The sequence below is a fragment of the Mesoplodon bidens genome (assembly GCF_964165515.1).
Source record: "Mesoplodon bidens genome assembly, chromosome: 3".
In the NCBI taxonomy this organism is placed as follows: Eukaryota; Metazoa; Chordata; class Mammalia; order Artiodactyla; family Ziphiidae; genus Mesoplodon; species Mesoplodon bidens.
The window spans coordinates 169,593,441-169,615,163 of NC_138178.1; the positions used below are offsets into that span (position 1 = coordinate 169,593,441).

At 52.3% G+C, this 21,723-nt stretch overlaps 1 protein-coding gene across 3 annotated transcripts in view; it reads right to left on the reverse strand.

Annotated features, from left to right (window-relative positions):
• The window catches only part of SYNE3 (spectrin repeat containing nuclear envelope family member 3), a 99,134-nt gene extending 78,162 nt beyond the window's left edge, over positions 1-20,972 (reverse strand). For 2 of the 3 annotated variants that reach the window (XM_081227849.1, XM_081227850.1), the window contains exons 1-2: positions 20,636-20,700; positions 19,429-19,477 (exon numbers count right to left, since the gene is read on the reverse strand). The gene's annotated coding sequence lies outside the window, so the exon portion shown is untranslated. Of the gene's footprint in view, positions 1-19,428; positions 19,478-20,635 lie in introns of all 3 variants that reach the window. The other variant, XM_081227851.1, reaches the window with a different exon arrangement.
• Between the last annotated feature and the right edge of the window lie 751 nt (positions 20,973-21,723).

Here is a 21,723-nt window from a genome sequence, read left to right on the forward strand (position 1 = left end):
GTCGGCTTTAACATCCAGACGTACACAGCGGTGAGCCAGGCGCAGGCTGCGGGTTATAAACACGGTCTGCGTGACCGCAGACTCTGAGGCGGCAATTGGAGCGGCACACAAGAAACTCTCGGAGTCTAGGGAGTGGAGCAATGATGCTGATTAGGGGATCCAGGGAGGGGTTCACAGACGAGGGGACACACTGACTGAGATGGAAGGCTGAGCAGGGTCTGGATAAGACGACAAGAGGGAAAGGGTATAACAAGCTGCTGGACCAGCAGAAGCAGACGCTGGGAAAGTGCAACGCCAAGTTCAGGCTGCAGCGTGGGCTTGGGAATTGTTAAAGGAAGCTGTGACGGAGAGGCAGGCAGGGGAGTCCGAGGGGTGCACTGACTCCCCTCTGTGGGCACTAGGGAACCAGAGAGGGTCTGTGAGCAAGGGAGGGGCCTGCTCTGATCAGTGACAGACCCACAGGCAGGGAGGCCAGCGCCTGACCAAGTGTCTGGAAACAATGTTGCACTGAAAAGCGTCCAGGCAACCTGGAACCTTCAATCACCTGCTAGGAAATGCTTTGTAAAGTGCCGTTTAACCCCAAGGCATTCTTTTTATTGGAAACCTGCTCTTCCACAAAGAAACCAGAGTTCAAGTCCAAGGATCTTTTCTCCACTGCTGACTGAATGTGCAAATACCTGATAAGCTGTGGGGAGCGGCCGTCCCCACGGTGTCTGCCCTGGAAGCTCGTCCCCATGACCCCCTCCCAGCAAAGCCCCCAGCTTCACACCCAGCCTCACACCCCAGCCAACACTGTTTGGTGGGTAACGAGTGTTCTGCCTGCTCCTACCCTGTCCCCACCCCAGGTCATCTGTGACCTTATGATTGCCCTGGGTGAGTGTCAAGGTCATCATGAGTCTTAACTTTTGTATGCCAAAGGAGGCCCCTGTGGGTTGGGGAAAATGCCACCCAAAGTTCCCACGTATGAGGTTACCTGCTGGGTTCCAGGTGCTGGGCAGGTGCGGTGCATCCATTACCACCAACCACCAAGGCAGGGACGACCGCGTCACCTTACAGATGAGGAAACTGAGGCTCAGAGGGGCCAGCTCTCCTGCCCAGGTCAGACAGCTACTGAGGTGCAGTCAGGGGCAAGCCCAGGTCTGCTGGGCTCCAGCACCCATGCCATGCTGCAAGATGGCCAGCAAAAAGGAGGAAGTGAGTCAGGAAGGCAAAAGAAGGGGGGTTCCTTTATGAGTCAGAACAGGATGTCCCATCCCATAGCCGAATGATGCAGAGGCCGGGGGCGGGGGTGAGGTGAACCCCTACAGGTCAGACTGACGAGGTGCCCAGGCCAAGTCCTCTGCAGAGAGCGTGCCTGAGATGGGGGACTAGCTGAGAGGCATGCCCAGTTTGGGCGGGGCTGCGATGGGCCCAGTGATGCCAGGCCTCTCAGTGTATGGGTCGAAATGAATCAGGCCACATGGGGCACCAACCAGGCTGTGGAGGCCCGACCTGGGCTTCCGGGAACAGACGGCCGAGAAAAATCCAGCTCACCCTCGCTTCTCCCTCTCTGTGCCTCTCACTCCATCCAGCCGCCAGGCCAGGTGATGATGAAGGGTGTGCCCTCTAAGGACCCGTGTGAACAGGCAGAGAGAGGGGCCCATCTCATCTTCTAACCCAGAGCCACACCAGGCCCAGCTTCCCTCTGTCCCAGAGCTTGGGAGACGCCTCATTCATTTAATGACATATCTTGTTGCAACACCTGCTCTGTACCAGATGCTGTGGTTGGTGCTGAAGGTCAGAGAGGTGAACAGGACGGACCAGATCCTGTGCCCTTGGGTCACCTGACAGCCCAGGCTCCCTTCCTTCTGCTGGAAGGTGGACACAGTGTTCAGAGTCTTCTCAACACCCCCCCACCCCCCCAGTCTCTACAATGCGGCATTTCTTGACCTGAGACCTTCTGGTATCCACTAGCTCACCTCACAAGTGTCCCGTGGGGAGCACTCACTAAATTCACTTTTCAAAATGTCTCTGTGAGGGCTTCCCTGGTGGCGCAGTGATTAAGAATCCGCCTGCCAATGCAAGGGACACTGGTTTGAGCCCTGGCCCGGGAAGATCCCACATGCCACGGAGCAACGAAGCCCGTGGGCCACAACTGCTGAGCCTGAGTTCTAGAGCCTGCGAGCCACAACTACTGAGCCCACGTGCCACAACTACTGAAGCCTGCATGCCTAGAACCCATGCTCCGCAACAAGAGAAGCCACGACAATCCGCACCGCAACGAAGAGTAGCCCCTGCTCACCGCAACTAGAGAAAGCTCGCGCACAGCAACAAAGACCCAACACAGCCAAAAATAAATAAATTTATTTAAAAAAACCAAGGGGCTTCCCTGGTGGCGCAGTGGTTGAGAGTCCGCCTGCCGATGCAGGGGACACGGGTTCATGCCCCGGTCTGCTAGGATCCCACATGCCGCGGAGCGGCTGGGCCCGTGAGCCATGGCCACTGAGCCTGCACGTCTGGAGCCTGTGCTCCGCAACGGGAGAGGCCACAACAGTGAGAGGTCCGCATACCGAAAAAAAAAAAAATGTCTCTGTGGACCAGGGGTTTTAACCTGTCCCCCTCCCCGACAACGGGTAAGACCCCTGGATTAGGCTATGAGGGCTCCCTGAGCCTCCTGAAATCTTATGCAGCATCCTGTGTGTATGCTTGTTCTCCTGGCAACGTCTGCAGGTCTCATCAGCTTCCCAAAGGCCCCCTGACTAGTGCTACACCCGACTCATGGTGTTAATTATTAACATTTCCCCTTGTAAATGACCCAGAATATTCCCTGGGGTGGATGTCACAAACTTTCCTTAATCATTTCCATTTTGCTGGACAGTTATGTCACATTTTTGTTTTTTTCTCAGTCCAACTAGAACATGTGCAAATTTATCACTGATTTAACATTTGAGCAAGATCTGTACCCCCCTGGCCACAAAGCAGAGCCCTCATCTACTCTTGTATTATCCCACCCAAGAGGTCTTTTTCTGACCGGGAGAATTCATTTTTCTCTTCAGCATCAGCAGCTGGCCCTCTTTTCAGGGCTGTGTTCCACAAAGAAACAAAGTTTGTGGTCACATGGCTGTAGCTGCCTGGTGTGTAACAAGGAGGACCAGAGACTAACCAAATCTGGGTGATGTTGGGTGGTTAGGCTGGGCTGGGCAGGGTGGGGCTCACTCCTGGTGAGTCACTGCGCTGAACACCCCCCCCACCCCCCCACCCCCCGACACACACACAGTCACGGTCACAAAGGCCTGCCTCTTCCAGGACACTTCCTAACAGCTGCTAAGACTGTAGACTCTAGAGCCAACTGGCTGAGCAGATTCAGGCCTAACTTTGCTGCTGAAAAACAATGAGGCCTCAGCCAAGTGGATTTAACTCCTCTGACTTCACTTTCTCATCTGTAAAATGGAAGTAATAATAGTATGAACTTCTTATCACTGATCTGATTAAGTGAGTTATACTGGTAAACAGTGCTGGTAACCAGTAGGTGCTATATAAGTGTTTTAGATAAATATTGAGAAAAAAAAGATGTCACTTAACTGTCCAGCAAAAAGAAAATGGTTAAGGAAAGTTGATGACATCCATCCCGTGGAATATCCTGGGCCATTTACACTGAGAAACGTGATGATTAACACCATGGAATAATGCTGTGTCTGAAGAGAAAAAAGAGCACGCTGCACACTATTTAAAATAGCCAAGATATGGAAGCAACCTAGATGTCCATCGACAGATGAATGGATAAAGAACATGTGGTATATATATATATATATATATATACACATACACACACACACACATACACACACACACAGTGGAATACTACTCAGCCATAAAAAAGAATGAAATAATGCCATTTGCAGCAACATGGATGGACCCAGAGATTATCATACTAAGTGAAGTAAGTCAGACAGAGAAAGACAAATAGCATGTGATATCACTTACATGAGGATTCTAAAATATGATATAAATGAACTTACAAGACAGAAACAGACTCACAGACATAAAAAACAAACTTATGGTTACCAAAGGGGAAAGGGGGGAAAGGAATAAATTAGGAGTTTGGGATTAGCAGATACAAACTACTATATATAAAATAGATAATCAACAAGGTCCTACTGTATAGCACAGGGAACTACTATTCAGTATCGTGTAATAAACTATAATGGAAAAGAATATGAAAAAGCATAATGAATCACCTGGCTGTACACCAGAAACTAACACAACATTGTAAATCAACTATACTTCAATTAAAACTCTTTGCCCTCTAGACCAAGGGTTGAAAAGTTTTTCTGGAATGGGTCAGATTGTAAATATTTTAGGCTTCGTAAGCCAGATGGTCTCTGTCACAACTATTCAAATCTGTAGTTGTAGCGTGAAAACAGCCATAGACAGTATGTAAATGATGAGCATGGCGGTGTTCCAATAAAACCTTGTTTACAAAATCATGTGGCATTTGGGCTGTGGGCTGCAGTTTGCCAACTCCTGCTGTGCAAATTATACAAAAACTGTGTGAAAAAAGATAAAGATTGAAAGGAACACAGGAAAAAGTAGAACGTTCTCTTAGAGCACTGGAATCATAGGCACATTTTTTAAATGTCAATTTCTTTAAGGTGGTAGTAGTAGTTTTTTAAAAAATTAAAGTACTTTAAGGCTGCATACATTCTAATAACAAATTAAGAGATTTCACAGTTCCATTCGACTTTTTAAAACAAGTTAGAATTAGGAAGCCCAGCTTTCACATTAGGTTGTATAGAAAACGTAGTCCGTGAAGTATGGCCAGCGTGGGACTGAATCTGGCTTCTTTATCTACTAGCTGTGTGACCCCAGGCAAGTTTATTAACCTCTCTGTTCCTCAGTTTCCTTGTTTGTAAAGTGAGGATACCAATGGCACCAACAAGCATACAAAGGCCTGGCACTGGGCTTCCCTGGTGGCACAATGGTTAAGAATCCGCCTGCCAATGCAGAGGACACGAGTTCAAGCCCTGGTCCAGGAAGATCCCACATACTGCAGAGCAGCTAAGCCTGTGCACCACAACTACTGAACCCACGTGCCACAACTACTGAAGCCCACGAGCCTAGATCCCATACTCCACAACAAGAGAGAAGCCACCGCAACTAGAGAAAGCCTGCACACCGCAACGAAGACCCAACGCGGCCAAAAATAAATAAATAAATTTAAAACAAACAAAAGGCCAAAAATAAATAATTAAATTTAAAACAAAGCAAAACAAAACAAAACAACAAAGGCTTGGCGCTGAGCCTGGGGTACAGTAGGCCCTCAATACAAAGACGTGCCTTTCAGACCTACAGGACCCATAGGACCTACACAGACAGGATCTTGCTGACCCTGGATCTGTGTCATCACCAGGATCAAGGCAGACTAGAAAACCCAGCACGCTTTACTTCTCACCTAAGAAAAATACTCTCCTATGGTTTTCAGGTTTGGTTTATAAAAGGATACAGAACAACTTGAACCCCACTTTCATTTAATAAATGGCACCCCAGCTGTGAGAAGAACAGCCTAAAGAAGGCAGGGTTTGTTCCAAATGGGAGTTTTCGGAGCAAGGGAGGTCTTGGGGCTGCACTGACCGAACCCCTGGGGAGACCCACGTCCCCACAGGGGCTCAGGCCCAGCGTGCTTCTTCCTGGGGCCTGAGCCCCTGGGCCCTGAGTCTTGAGGAGGCAGAGGGAACAGAGTCCTCTCTTTTTTTTTGCAGAAAGGGGCACTTAGGGTTCTGAGTCAAAGGCCTTTCTGACTTCATCCCTCCAAGGCTCCACGGCCGGTACCTGAGAAAGTCCACAATGTGTCCCAGGACAGTTGAGGTCCTTCTCCATCTATCTCTGCAGCCTCACCTCCCACCGATTCCCACCTCCTCTTCCTGAGCCAGAGCTCCCTGGGGCTCCCTGTACATACCATGTGGCTTCCCCCCTCTGCTCTTCTTTGCCTGCCCACATTCATTCATCAGTTCTGGCACCACTGCCTCCAGGGAGCCCTCCAGGATTTTCCAGGGCGTACCGGGCTGGGAACTAACACTGTTAAGCATGAACCGGGTGTCAGTCCCCATGTTAGGTGTTTACACAGCTTATTGAGGTCTCTCACCTCTTGTTAAGTAGGAATGATTGTCTTCTTTATATAAAGACATCAAGGTCCAAAGGGGTTCTGTGACCTGCCCAAGTTCATACAGAAGGTGTCCTGCTGCCTTGTTCTCCCCAACAGTCCCTTAGCAGAGCCCAAGAGGTTTAAAACTGTCCGCATTCTGCTGGAGCTGCAAGGTGGTATCCACTGAGCCATCCAGAAAGAGTCCATCCTCCTTATCTCGATGCCGTGCCTGATATCTGGAAGCCTCAGAGCACCACTAAGACTTCCCCCGGGAGCCTTCACCTCCCTGGAGTCCAAGGTCAATCGTAAACAGGCTGTGCAGATTATAATTAGCACATGCCAGTTCCTTCCCAGGCTTCAAGACGCCAGTTTTACTATGTGTCTGTGTGAAGCCAAGGGCACCGGCCTTGGGGACGGATTTAAGTCTTCAGTCCTTGCTCTCTGGGGTGGGGGGCAACATGAGGGGGTCACCAGCAGGGGTGAGTCACGTCCTTGCAGACACAGAGATGCCACCCAAGCCCCTTGGACCTCAGGACCAGGGGCTACCAGCACCCAGGCAGCAGGGAGATGCCACCTGGGGCTCTGGGGAGCAGCGTGTTTCCCGGGCATGGGGCACTTGGCCCTGCCGGACTCCGCTCCTCCCTCCCGGAGGGGACTGTGTCCAGGGCTGAGCTCCCCGTCAGTCCCAGCGGACAACAGCTCACTGTTGTGTGCAGCACTTGGAAGCTGACCAAGCGCATCCCCCTCCTTATCCCCCTGATGGGAGGGAGTTTAATCCCTTTCCTCCTGGAGGAATCTGGGCTCCCCAACAATCCCTTAGCAAAGCCCATGGTCCTCCTGCTGCTGCCCAGCAAGGTCACCCGCGCAGCTGGGGGAGAGGGGCAGTCAGCATGTGAGCACCATTCTTTGCACTCCCGCCCAGGGGGCCGGGGTCAGACGCAGGGGGCCTCCCACACCCGGCACAAACAGCACATGACCTCCTAAAATGTGTTTTTCCTCTCCTGTTGCACAATGTTAGCTTTAGTGGACTTTCTTGCAAGAACTGATGGCCTACAAGAGTTGCATGAAAGGCAAATGTCACCCTCCCCAGCGGACCGCGCTCAACAGTAGGGCCGCCACCACCCAGGGGAAGGTATGTCCATTCTGCATCCACAGGAGGGGAGCCACACGTGCTGGGCCTGAATCACTTCCCCTCCACGGAACTGCAGCCTCCAGCCTGGCAGCAACCGGCCAGGGCATGTGACCTTCGGATATGGTCTGTTTACTTATTGCTTGCTTGTTGAAGCTAGATGATTCTAGAACCTTCTAGAATGTAAGTTCCATCAGAGCAAAAACTTTGTCAGTCGTGTCCACTGCTCCCGTCCCTCTGCCTAGAACAGTGCCTGGCATGCGATAGTCCCTCGGCAAGGAGTTGGGGAGTGAATGAATGAACCACTGCTCTACATATTCAGCGCCACTCATTTGTTCAAGAAACCTTTACAGGTGCCAAGTGCAGCAGAGAAAATACTAAGCTGGGACCTTCCCTTGAGGAGCTCATCATGTCGGGGGTGGGAGGGGAAGACGAACGAACAGAGAAGGCCAGTTAGAGAGTTAAGGTTCAGCTCAGAGGGGACACAGCGTGGCGAGAGACTGCCAAGGGAGGGAAGAGCATGCAGGACAGGGAACAGCATGTGCAAAGTAGCAAAGCATGAATTGGCACCTGAGTAATTTGTCCCCAGCATGGAGGAAATGAAGGCGGAGGCCCTCAACCCTCATTCCTCCATCCTACAGCATTTACTACCCGCTCTGTGCTCAGGGACAGGCAGAGGCTGGCCCGAGGACAGGGTGGTTTCTGTCTTCACGTGCTCACAGACTCGGGGGACAGCAGAGCCAGTGATTCTTCATGCACAGGGGCTCTGGGAGCTCAGAGGAGGGGCAATCAAGTCTGAGGGGGCACCGAGGCTCAGGGGGCAGATGACCCCTCTTACACTGTCCATTGTGACCCAGACTGCCCAGGGCCACGGTCAGGATGGCAGGACTCTAACTAGGGTGACCCAAGTGTCTTGGTTTGCCCGGGGCTTCCCCAGTTTTAGCTCCCAAAGTCCTGTGTCTCAGGAGACCCCTCAGTCTTGGGCAAACTGGGAACAGCTGGTCACACTTACTTCCACCTTCATGTCCCCTCCCAACACCCCTCCCCCGCCAACCTCTCAGCCACTCACAGGTGAGGGCTGGGTTTTTAGCAGCCAGTGTCCAGGGCAGCTTTTCCCGGGGTAACCGAGTGGGAACAGAGGGCACAGCATGGGTGGGTCTAATGCCTGTGTTCCCCCCTTCTCTGATTAAGTCTTCAGACAAGTGCAGGGGCGCAGAAAACACTGGCTCGGCCACCTTCCCAGGCTGCTGCAGGTTCTCTGTTCCCTTCACTGTTTCCCTTGTCTGAGCTTTACCTCCCGAGGCCTCCCCTATCTAAGGTCAGGCTTCCTCCCCAGACTTCCTTTGTGCGTTCAGAGTGAGACCCATTGTAGGCGTCCAACACACACATGCTGGGCTCAAGAAACAGGCAGCTAATGACGACTTTTCCATCTCCATTATACAGAAGAGAAAACCAAGGCGTCAAACTGGTCAGGAATCCACCTCTGTTATTTATTTCCCAAGATCCTGATGATTCCATTATTCAAAAGCAGCTGCCTTAAATCCGGTCTTCTAGAACCCTCCCTACTAGCCCTGCAGAGACACACACCACAGACGTTCTCTCCCAGGAGGACTCAGAAAAACTTAAAACCTTGCCCAGATGCCTGTTTCCACGCTGGGGCTTCTAAACCAGAGCTCCATGCAGAACAACAAAGTTCCCCCTAAAATATTCACAGAAACCCCTCAGCCTGGTGCCTCCCCAAACTGCTAGAGGGCTGTGAGGTCCCCCAAATGATGCTGGTCTCCCCAAGAATCTGAGGCACAGCATGGAAGAGTTATAAGAGCCTGGCTCTAGAGGAAAAGATCATTAAATTAACCACCTCCACAAGTCCCTAGAGAAACTAGATTTATTCTCCTGTCTGGCTGTCTGCAAGGGCATCACATAGAGAAAGCTAGGTCTTTCAAGTCACAGTCTTCAAGCTCTACCATTTATTACTAGCTTGTGTCCTTGGGCAAGCTCTGTAACTTCTCTGGGTCTCTTTCTCCATAAAGTGCTAAATAAGATCTACTGGGCAGGGTTGCTGGATAAAGGGATAAAACATCCCTGTACTCTTGAACTCTGTGGAAGGGAGAGGAGATAGCTAACCTTCGTGAAGGGTGTGCTATGTGCCAGAAGTGAACTGTCTTGCATTGATTTGATCGGCCCCACTATTATTGCCTCTACAGATGAAAGAACTGAGACTCAGAGAGGCTAAGCCATCTGCTCAAGGTTCCACAGCCAGCCCAGGACCAGTGTTCTCCCTCCCTCTTCACCACTAGACCTAATATTTGCTGATGAATGAACTAAGTACAGTAACTAATACTAGGTTCTATTTTAACTGACAGACATGAGTCTCAGACCTGTTTCAGAGCTCTGTTAGTAAGAGCTGAAATGATTAGAACAGTGACTTGCCCACATCTTTAAGGTCCACCCTCCACTGCAGAGAAGGTTTCTAGAGCAGGGGACTGCTAAGCCGTGGCCCACTGCTTGTTTCTGTACAGCTCTCTAGCTGAGGGATGTTTTCATTTTTAAATGGTTGGAAAAAAATCAAAAGAAGAGTCATACTTCATGACGGGTGAAAATTACATGCAATGCAAATTCCAGTGTCCCCAAGTAGTTTTATCGGAACACAGCCCACCCATTCATTTCCAAAGTGTCTATGGCTGCTCTCTAGATACAACGGAAAAACTGAATAATTGCAATGGAGACCAAATGGTCCATGAAGACAAAAATGCTTACCATCTGGGCTTCCCTGGTGGCGCAGTGGTTGAGAATCCGCCTGCCGATACAGGGGACACGGGTTCGTGCCCCGGTCCGGGAGGATCCCACATGCCACGGAGTGGTTGGGCCCGTGAGCCATGGCCGCTGAGCCTGCGCGTCCGGAGCCTGTGCTCCGCAACGGGAGAGGCCACAACAGTGAGAGGCCCGCGTACCGCAAAAAAAAAAAAAAAAAATGTACCATCTGTCCCTTTACAGAAAAAGTTTGCTGACCTCTGTTCTATCAGCTCAAGGGAAAAACCTCACCCCAACCCTACCTATCAGCATAGCATTCTTCCAGGTCTGGGAATCCAGAAGATTCCTTACTACTCCTTTCAGGACATATAATAGTATGCAGCCCCTGATATCCGGAATGGGCTGATCAGGCAAAGTTTTCCAAATGCCGAGAGCCGTGTCTTCAGCAGAGTTTTCCCTCTGGAGTTCCCTTACTTAGAGACACGTAGGTAGTGTTTGTCATTAAGGTGAGGTCTTCCCAGCACTGTCAGGGACGTTGTTGGAGCCACCTACGCATGCCCTTCAAGACGGTACCGGAATCATACCTGGATCCTGGATTGGGTTCCACCCTCCCCAGGGCGGGCCATGGCATGAATCCCTAGAAGACAGTTCAAAGACAACAGGAACCTCACAATCACCCTGAAAGAAGGCACCCAGGCCAACTCTCCAGTGATAATAGGTAGGTGCCCCGGGACACAAGCAGAAAAAGCCAGCTGCGGTCAGGCAGGGTTTGTTCACCTGAAATTCTATTTCTGTTTCACTTCTGGAGAGTTTAAAGGGCAGCTATGGTGAGCACTCCTTGGATCCATCAGGATGTCAGGCTTTGAGGGGCCCTTGGAAGTCATCGAGTTCCATGTTTTTACACACTTTGGCCATTTGTGCATCATCACATCCATGATTTGGGCCACATCTGGGGATGCCTGCACTATTATTTTTTCTCATTCGTTTGTAAGAAATTCAACCTGTTGAAACTTATATTTATTTTAAGAGAAGACTTTTTATTTTTACCTTAAATAGAAAGCCAGGGTGAGGATCGATTGCCATGTATAGAACATCAAAAGGAATAAATGCAATGAATATAAACACCATTTATTTATCTCTATCTGGTGGTCAGCACATAGAGAGAGATGGGCGAGTGTCAGACCAGATTAGCTCCGCACGGAGATGGTCTCTGCACAAAATCCAGTGCTTCTCAACCATCCCTGTGCATGAGAATCACCTGGGGAGCTTTGACAAAATACAGATAAGCAGTCCCAGGTCCAGAGATTCACCCTTTAGCCGAAGGCGGTGCCCAGGTGATTATGAGAACATAGGATAATCAGAAGGATTAAAAAGAAAAAGTCAAAAGGAAGATGGAGAGGAAGACAGAAGGGAGTTATGTCACCTGTGCTTTCAGTGCACCACAGTCATCCTGTCTGTTACGAGTAGCCCCCTGGTCCAAACTCAGAGCTCTGACCTAGTTTAAGCTCCCTCGCTGTACTGAAAAGGACCCCAGGCTGGACTGGGAGTCAGACAATAGGGCCTGGAGTGGTGACATTGACTTTTTTCCCATACTTAATTCTGTGAAAGAACAAAATTGCATTGGCCATTAGGGATGGCTGGGACCTTGAGAAGGAAACGAATGACTGAGGTATGTGGTCTGCACGCTGTATACCCCAATAAGAGTCCTCCAAAGGGGACAGGCTTAGGCTGGGTCGACTCCAGCCCATCACGCCCCCCCTGGACGGGCCTCGGCCAAGAACACCTGAGCCTGGGCTGACTCACCAGCAGCCGCGCTGGATGCAACAAGTGCCAGTGCTGGGGCCGAGGCAGGCGGAAGTGCAGAGCTCCCTTCCAAGTGACCCAAATTGTCACCAAAGTCACCTCCCAGCTAGGGAGCCCCTCGGGGGAATGGGGAGTGCTCGGGAAGGCTGGAGAAGGAAGAGAGCGGAACTGGGACCAAGCACCTGCTTGGAGCTGCGAATGCCTCGTAAACCTGTGATCACATCTGCCCCTCACACCAGCTCTGCAGGGAAGGCGTGACCAGACTCCCTGAGTTGTCCAGGCCCGTAGAGCTTATGTGACTTGCCAAGATCACACTGCAGGTGGCAGAATCAGGGACTCAGCCCAGGTCTGTCTGAAGTCACCATTCCAGGCTGCCGGCTCCACACCTCAGGCCCAGGAGCAGAGAAAAATCAGGCAAAGTAGAAGGTCTAACTGTCCTTTGCATAGGAAGGCAGGTGACAGCTTGCTCTGTGGGCTAAACTAGCATTTAACAATCCCTTAGCTCCAGGCGGGGTTTTGTGGCTTGTGATACCTGCTCACACATACCAAGCTCGGTGAAGAGTGTAGCGCGTGTCCCGCCCAACTTTTCAGAGAAGGGAATTGAGGCCTAAAAGGACAAAATTAAAGGGTCCATCATGGGGCCTCTCCCAGCTACCTGGGAGCTGAGCCATAGTCCCTGGGATGGGACAGTCTGTTTAAAGCATCCACCTCCCCCCACCAGACTGCTCCCATCCGGGGCAGGGCCATGTCCATCTCAGTCAGCGCACTGAAGGAATGCGGCTGCCCAAGGAGAGCAGCTTCCAGGGCGGAAGGGCCCAGATCTCTGGCATAAACGTGTGCCTCTATGGCTCCCGAAGCAAAGTTGGCTCCAGCCAGGAGCCGATTCCAATAGGGGACAAATATAGGAACTATGGGGACCTCCCCTCCCTTTCCCAAGGGGGCAAGCAGCAACGAGCAAAGACTTAAGCATTCAGGTGGTTTTATCCAGAAGGAAATGGGGATGAGACACCACAAGATGGACTTTTTAAAAAATCCATTTTCTAAAATTATTTCTGAGCAAAGTTGAGTTTGAAATCAACAAACCGATATAAACAGGCCAATTTCGTAAACCAGGCTCGATGGCTGCCTGGCTCTGAGGAAAGGAATGTAACCTGGCAACCCCAACTGGCTCACATCCAACCTACAACCACCAGCTTGTGGTCACCAAGTTCGGACAGCTGGTGAGCCAGCCGCAGGTGGAGATCCTTGGGTCCAAGCTAGCAAAGGGCGCGTGCAGGGCAGGGTGCTCCAGGGTGGGCCCCAGCTCTGGGTAACCGGTGGCATTCCTGAACCCCTATGACACTAGCCACACAGAGAGGATTTCCTTTGAGGAATGGCCTGGCAGTGTGAAAGCCTTTGAGGATTGCACAGAAAGAACTAGAAGCCTAGTAAGGAGGCCTGAGTCCTGGGTCTGACTCACTGCGTCCTGCCCAGGGCACTCCCAGCATGGAAAGGCCAGTGTAGACCTGCATGAGCTCTGGGGTCAGATAGTCTGAGTTCAGTTCTTAACTCCACTGTGAGCTAGCTGAGGACAGGTGAGTTAACCTCACTGTAAACGGGACAATCAGAGCACACGTCATGGAATAGTTGTGAAGATAAAGAGAGAAAATGCAGAGAAACTTCAGTAAGGGCTGAACAGATGTTAGCTGACATGATAAGCCAGGCAAGGGGGCTCACGGCATCCCATCCAGCCCATCAGCTTAGTCATTTTCATTCATTCATTGATCCATTCATTCTTGCATTCCGTAAATACTTGTTGAGCAGCTACTATGGCCAGGCTGCCCTGGGGACAGAAGAACAATCTCACCCTCCTGGAGTTTTCAGGTAGATGAGACAAGCTAAACTGGATTGTAAATAAATAACTAAGATAATTTCAGGTAGTGATAAGTGCTAGAGAGACAATAAAACAGGGAGATAAGGACATGGTAGAGAGGGGCAGGGGATGGGATGGGCATTGCTGGGTGGGCAGGATGACCCGTGGAGGCTGGAGGCTGTGACTTCGAGGTGAGATTTCCAAGAAAAGAAGGAGCAGCAACGGAAAGGCCTGGGGGAGGCACGCTTCACACAGTGGGAGGAGAAAGAAGGAAGACGCACCAAACGCTGGGCATGAACAGGAGAGAGAACAGACGGCAGGTCTGAGTGCCAGAGAGGCCGAGAGATGTGTCCAGAGTTCCAGGGCCAGCCCCCAGAGAGTCCAGGAAAATGGACGGGTCTCCAAGGAGAAAGTCCCCTGAAGAGGGCCACAAAGGGAGAGAAGGCGTGTGACACCTTCTCTCCCCAGCCTCGGGTCACCTTTCTCCTCTGTGTCCTGGGAATTATTAGGATGTGCCCTGACCGCTTCATTCAGGGGTGGTGTGAGCATCAGCTCCCGTCAAGTTTGTAAGATCCTGTTTTAAACCGTAAAGCCTTTTCGCTAAATAATAATAATGAAAATAATAATAAGCTCTTTCTGGTTGGGATGGGAGAATAATCCTCTATCCCTGCCCTCCAGGAGGTTATACTCTAGCAGGAAATCAACACGAAAACTGAAAACGACCTATCACTTGCAAAGTGCAATGAGACCATGAAAACAGAACCACCAACCCTGACCCGGTAGTTGAGGACTTCTAGGAGGAGGTGATGTCTAGCCAGGTGTTGGTGGGGAGGTAACAGCTGGGCAGAGGTACCTCTGGAGCACAGTCTGGAGGTGGGAAACATCAGGATGAGCCTCCTCCCAGGCTGGAGGCTTGGGACTTAATCCTTAGAGCAAGGGGGTGGGGCGGGGAGGGGCATTGGAAGCAGATAAACAGGGAATCACCTGATTAAGTGACCTGACCCCTCCTGGGAGGGGCAGGGGGGCAGACTGCAGCGGCCAGACTGAAGGTCCCCAAATACCTACTGTGAGGCTGTGGTTCTTGGATGAGAGGAAACATTCAGACTTCAAGGCACCTTAGAGATCTCCTAATTCCAACCTCCCTTTTTAAAGGGCAGGAAACGGAGACCCGCCCAGGTGAAGGTCAAACAAGTCTGTGAATGAGGGCGCCTCCTAGCAGCACAGAAAGGCCAGCTCTTTGCAACAGCAAGGGAAGAGTCTCCCCCAGTGAGTCAGCCCTGCTGCATTATTTCAGCAAATGTCACTTGGGAGGGGTCAGCCCTTTCCAGATCTCAAATACAACTCTTGACTTAGAGTTCAAGCAGCGGCCACGGTGGGCTTCGGCGTCTGAGGAGTGAAGGGTGTGCTCACACACAGCACCCTTAAAACAGGCTCTCGTCTCTTTAGTACTCCCTTGGGGTGAAACTCCTGCCTCATCAATTACCTGTCATGTGATTTGGGGCAAGACGGCTAACCTCTCTGAACCTGTTTCCCCGACTGAAAACTGGGGATCACCACATCCATGGCACGAAATTGCTTTGATAACTGATAAATATATCCAGCATGCCCTGCAAAGAGTAGGAGGAACCCTAAGAGGGCTTCCAGGAGGAAGGGCACTGCTTGTATGTTTCTGTCCGCGTACGTCCTGGAAGTGCTGTGGTCACCGCTTGTTGTAGTTCTCTTCTGACTTTTTAAAGTTGAAAGGATAGTATCAGTTTAATCTCAGATAGACCACCCATTTCCCTGCCTTGTAGTACTAGTAGGAGTAGCAGCACAGGTGTGGTGGGTGGTGTCCTGATGAGAGTCACATCCGTGTAGCAGCACAGAGCGAACTGTCTTCTCTAAATACGTGCCTCACATTCCCTCGGCCGTAAAACCAGCAGATGGGTCCAGGGGACCTGAGGTTCCTCCCAGCTCAAATATGTCAGGATCTTCTGATTTCAGAAGCATAAATCATGAGGCCAGGACCTTAAAAAATCCTGTTTATCATCTGAGATGGCAGAGTGTGAAAGTCACGTTCTTGTTATGACCTCGGAAGAGGGAGATTACTTCTACTGAACGAGAAACCATGTATCTGTTATACAACAGGATTTGTATTGGTTTCATTTTTTAAACCCAGGCAGATTAACATTTGGATCTCTGGGAAGAGTGTGATTTGCTAAGAGAGCTTTGTGAAAATGCTCTATATTACCTTCTAATTTTGTTTGTATGTATGATTTCATATATAAACAATGGAATATATATTGTATTACATTACATATGTATTATATTTACATATTATATACATTGTATATGTATATATGTTTTTTATTTGCAAGTGATGAAGCATAAAAAATATATATATATACATTTTGCGGTACACGGGCCTCTCACTGTTGTGGCCTCTCCCGTTGCGGAGCACAGGCTCCGGACGCGCAGGCTCACGGGCCCAGCCGCTCTGCGGCATGTGGGATCCTCCCGGACTGGGGCACGAACCCGCGTCCCCTGCATCGGTAGGCGGACTCTCAACCACTGTGCCACCAGGGAAGCCCCCATAAAAATATTTTTAAATAATGCCCACGAGCCCACAGAAACAGTGGATCCCACTGAGAATGGAGCAGGCTGACCCTGTACCCTCTCCCCCACCAAAGATGGCCACCTTGATTTTGCATTATCATTCCCTTGCCTTTTTTTTTTTTTTTTAAACCTGCTTAAATTTATGAAACAGGATCTAGGTATAGAGGGGTGCATGAAACATACCTGTACTCACAATTACAAGGTGAATTCCCTCATAACTCCCGCCCCCCCCCCACCATGACCCTCTCAATCCCAATCTCCTCTCCCCCCAGCCCAAGGTGACACTTGACTTTTATTTAAGGTAATCACCTTCTTGCTTTCTGCCACCATTTTACATCTCATGTATATATTACATGGGATGTATATATATTAATCAACTCATGTTAGTGTGCTTGTGTTTTGATCTTTCTAATTTCCTGAGCAGCCTCTGCCTTCCCCTGAGTCTTTCAAAGTATTCTGGGTATGCTAGGATTCCCTTTGCCAGATCTGCAGCCTAGAAATCCAGGCAAGAGGTGCAGGCCACACTACATTGTTGCAGCGACATTAGGAGGATTAGTAATAATAAAACCATGATAACGCCTCTTTCTGGTGTGTCCCCACCATGCTGGGCATTCTGCTGAGTGTTGTCCCCAGTTGTCTCATTGATCCTCCCAGCAACCCCACAGGGAGGTGTTGGGGCCTCTTAACTCTGTTTTGTTTTGTTTTGTTTTTTGCGGTACGCGGGCCTCTCACTGTTGTGGCCTCTCCCGTTGCGGAGCACAGGCTCCGGACGTGCAGGCTCAGCGGCCATGGCTCACGGGCCCAGCCGCTCCGCGGCACGTGGGATCTTCCCGGACCGGGGCACGAACCCGTGTTCCCAGCAGGCGGACTCTCAACCACTGTGCCACCAGGGAAGCCCTTAAGTCTGTTTTGATGATGACAAAATCAAGGCTTCTGCTGCCAGGACCGCCCGTCTCCCCATCTCCTTCCTAGCTGCTCACTGCCAGGGAATTCATCCTTAAGTCTTGAAGCAAAGATTCCTTGGCTGGTGGGTAGGGGCTGAGAGGGTGGACAGACACCTCCCCAACTTCCATCGGCTCCTCCCAGGTTCCTCTCTCTGTGATCCAGCTGGGCTACTTTTAGATATTACGGGGAAAAAAAAAAAAGTTTGGAATCCACTTCTTCCAGCAAATGTCAATGTCTTAATGTTGATTGGATCCTGCCTCATCAGTACTGTCCTCCTGATAACTGACGTATAACTCTGTCCTTGTATTGTCTGAGACAGGCAGTGTGGTGGAGTGAAGAGCATCAAGTCAAAAGCCCTGAGTTCAAGACTTGTGGTTGCCGGGGGGAGGGGGCTAGGGAAAGGATGGAGTGGGAGGCTGGGGTTAGGAGATGTAAGCTATTATATATGGAATGGATAAACAGCAGGGTCCTACTGTATAGCACAGAGAACTATATTCAGTATCCTATGATAAACCATAATGGAAAAGAATATTAAAAGAATATATATATAGAACTTCCCTGGTGTTTCACTGGTTAAGAATCCACCTGTCAATGCAGGGGACACGGGTTCGAGCTCTGGCCCAGAAAGATCCCACATGCCGCAAAGCAACTAAGCCCGTGTGCCACAACTACTGAGCCTGTGCTCTAGAGACCGTGAGCCACAACTACTGAGCCCTCGTGCCACAGCTACTAAAGCCCACGTGCCTAGAGCCCGTGCTCCGCAACAAGAGAAGCGACTGCAATGAGAAGACCGCGCAGTGCAACGAAGAGTAGCCCCCGCTCACTGCAAGTAGAGAAAGCCCGCACACAGCAACAAAGACCCAACGCAGCCAAAAAAAAAAAAAAAAGAATACATATACATGTATAACTGAATCACTTTGCTGTACAGCAAAAATTAACACAACATTGTAAATCAACTAACTTCAATTAAAAAGAAGAAGAAGAGGAAGAAGGGGAGGGAGGAAAGAAAAGGAAAGAAAAAAAAAGCCCCGAGTTCAAATCCTGACTCCACCACTCCTGGCCTCTGAATCTCTCTCCTCAGCTGTCCCTGGGCCAGGAGTGGCAGCCTTGCCTGCGGTCAGAATCCTAGGAGGTGAGAGACAGGAAATGCTGCCTAAGAGCCCACAGTCCCCCAGAGTCCCCTGCTGGTGCCTCTCAAATCTCTCTCTGCCTGGGTCAAGGACCAGCTTTCAGTGCCAGAAGAGCTCGGAGGGAGATGATCAAGGCCACCCGCCATTTGACAGACATGGGGACATCAAGACAGAGGGGGAGAGGTTGGAACTGAGGGGCAGGAAACTCAGATGTCCTAACCAGACCCCATCACCCCAAACTGTGACACCTGCTCCCATGTGCTGAGGCTGACACCGCACAGAACACTGTTGAAGGGAAGTCCCATTTCATTCTCTCAGCGGGTGCTATGGTCATCCCGTCTCGTGGGGAAGCAAATTGAAGCTCTGAAAGGTGAAGTAATGTTTCCACGATCATACAGCTGGGAAAAGGCTAAGGTAGGGCTGGAACAGTTAATCTGACGTCCACCCTCATTTCTAACAGCTGAGCAATACGGGAGGCCCCACTGCCCACTGGGCACCCAGGGGCTCCAGGGCGCTTTGGAGGTTGTGCTGGACCTGCCCGGTCTTGCCTCCCCAGAATGGAGATCACCCTGTAGCTAAGCCACGTTCCCCCAACAGTCCCCACCCCAGGTTTCTGCATCACAAGGCAGAGTGGCCACCCAGGCAAGGACAGGTCCCTGGCTGTGGGAAAACATGCAAAACACCCGGGCTAGAGGTTTGTTCCCAAGGAGACAGAAGGAACTCAAACGTCCCCTGAAGGGTGCCTGCATGGGACAGAGGCCAGCCTGCACCCTGGGGCAGAAACCTGAGCCCAGATTCTCACCACTTCCCTCAGTGCCGCCAGCAAATCCTCAGGTCCCCTCCTCAGGAACCCCAACAAGAGAGGAATGAGTTCCAGAAATAAGCCCTTGCAGCCCACACCCCCTCCAGCTGCCCTCCAAGGGGCCTCTCTGGCTGCAAATGATGCCCCAGGGCCAGCAGGCTTGGCACAGCTGTGGCCGTCTGCCTGAGGAATGCACAGACCCACACGTGTCAGAGAGCTCCGCTGGGGCATGGTTACAGGAAACAGGGCAAAACAGCCTGTTGGCACAGTGCACTCCCCCTCTGCCTCCCAGCTCCTGACCTCTGATAGCTGTTGGCTGTCCCGGCTGTGCAGGAGGCAGGGCTGGACCCTTCAAGAGACAAGTTCTGTTTTTGGCTGTGTGGCTCTGGCAAATCACTCCCCCTCTCTGGACCTGTTTCCTCTGGATGAAGGAGGCTGTCCTGTCAAGCTCAGAAGGGCAACAATTTTGTGACATGCTCCCTTTACTGGGAGGACAGTCACTTTTCCCCACTGTCTCCTCCTGCCCTCCTTCATGTGAAACGAGGCATGCCCACCCCCCCTCCACCCCGGGCACATCAGGCTCCCCCACTGGCAGCCCTTGGCTGTAAAAGGCCCCTCATTAGTGCCAGGAGGAACCTGGGAGAGGGTCCCAGGGCAGCCTTGGGCCAGAGCTTCAGGGCCAAAGTGATAAAACAATAACATTTATTATCACCCCACTGCAGCTGGAGTTCCCCGCCTTAGAGTTTTGAAGCGGAGGTCAGTGGGCTGCGCTGGGCACTCACTGCTCCTGGGATGACCAACAGGCCACGTCCACCAGATCCACTGTTTGGAGTCAAGATCTGAAGATTCTAAGAGGAGTCAGCATCCATCCGGGGCTCCTTCAAGCCCTACAGGAGATTTCTGCCCTCACTCTCCCCTTCTTTAGAGATGTGGGATGAGGCTCAGAGAGGCTGAGAAGCTTGCGCAAGGCTGCACAGCCGGGGGTTCTGAAGGAAACTGATCCTGCCTGCGGGTGCGACTTCCTCTTCCTACCGTGGGCTCTGGGCTCTCTCAGGCACTACGGAGCGAGCTCGTGGTCGCCCGGAGGGGGTATTCCTGCCGGCGTTTACCGCCCGGTCCGGGGACACGCGGCGGCGCGAGCCCGCAGGGACAGGTCCGCTCGCCCCAAGCGGAGGCACAGCGAAGACTGGAGGCGGCGCCCAGCCCTCCGCGGACGCGCTGCCCGGGGCTTACGGGCTTTTTCTTGGGGACCTAACCTCCAGGGTTGGGGAGCAGAAAGGCTAGGGGATTTCGCAGGCGGCAGGAAATGGTTGGGTTTAAACTAAAAATACCCGCCCGCCCGCAGCTGTCACGCCAGAGCTCCCGCCCCCGCGCCGGGCGCGCCTCCCCAGGTCCCCTTGACTTTCAGCTACCCCGATCCCTGGGGGACGCGCCACGGCTGGGCCGGGGGGTTGAGGACCCGACCCTCTCGGTCCCCGTCCCGGCCTCCCGGCCCCGCGCCACTTACCCGGCCGGGAGCTTGCAGGAGCGCGGCGCCGCGGGCACTCCGGGCCGAACCGCCCTACCCCTCCCTGCGTCCGGAGAGGCTCCGGGCTGGGCGGGGCCAGGGCGGGACCCGGACACTCGCCCCCGCCCCGCCCAGTCCTCTGGGGACGCGCCAAGGGAGCCGCCCCCAGGCCCCGCCAAGGTGGCGGGGCGAGAGAGGGACGCGCCGGGCTCCGCGCGCTCAGCGGAGGCCTCCGAGGCTCGTCCCCAGTCTGGCGGGCGGAAGGAGCGCTGCCGTGGGGGGCCGCCACTCTCACCCCAGGCCCCGCGCCCGGGGCTGCCCTCTCCGGCTCGGGAGCCGCCCCGAGCCCCGCCCCGCGCCTGCCTCCGCCCGAGTCTCATCCTTGGGGTTGGCGCGGAGCTGCCGCGCCCCGGGGGAAAGTTCGATCTGAGGATTTCCTCTGTGCGTCCAGCCTTGGGGAGGAGGCTGGGGGCCTGGGAGGTCTTGCCCTCTAGGAGCCGAGATGGGGGCAAAGGCAGGGGCACCCCTCCCGGAGGCGCGAAATCCAAGGAGGAAGTGACACTTATCAGCCAGCCTGACAGAGGGGGCGCCCCATCCGGCCCCTCCCACCCCACAGTCCCAGAAGCCACCGTGCGAGGGATCTTCGCGCCCCCGGCTCGGATGGGAGACCCCCAGGATGCCGAGGGGAGGCGATGGGGGGGTGAGTCACGAGGAATATGAATCCTACCCATAATCAACCTCCTACAAACCCGAGGTGCTAGAACGTGCCTCCCCTCGGTCTCCCCGCGCGACCCGCCCCCCAGCGGACACTTCCTCCCACTCGTTCGCAAACCCCTGATCCAGGGACTCCAAGTCTTTAACCTTACAGCAGAATGTCTAAATCTTATCTGCCTCCGCCTTTGTGCTCCCAGCACATTCAGGCCTTTGGACTGTCCCCCACCTCAGGGCTGATCTTTGTCCGAGTAATCACAGGTTTGCAGGATCGGGTCCGCCTCTTTTGGATGGGGATGAGAGCCGCTCTGGAAGGATACAACTTGCAGAACTCTGTACCACGTGGACTCCAGTCTTCACAATTCAGGTGTGGCTAC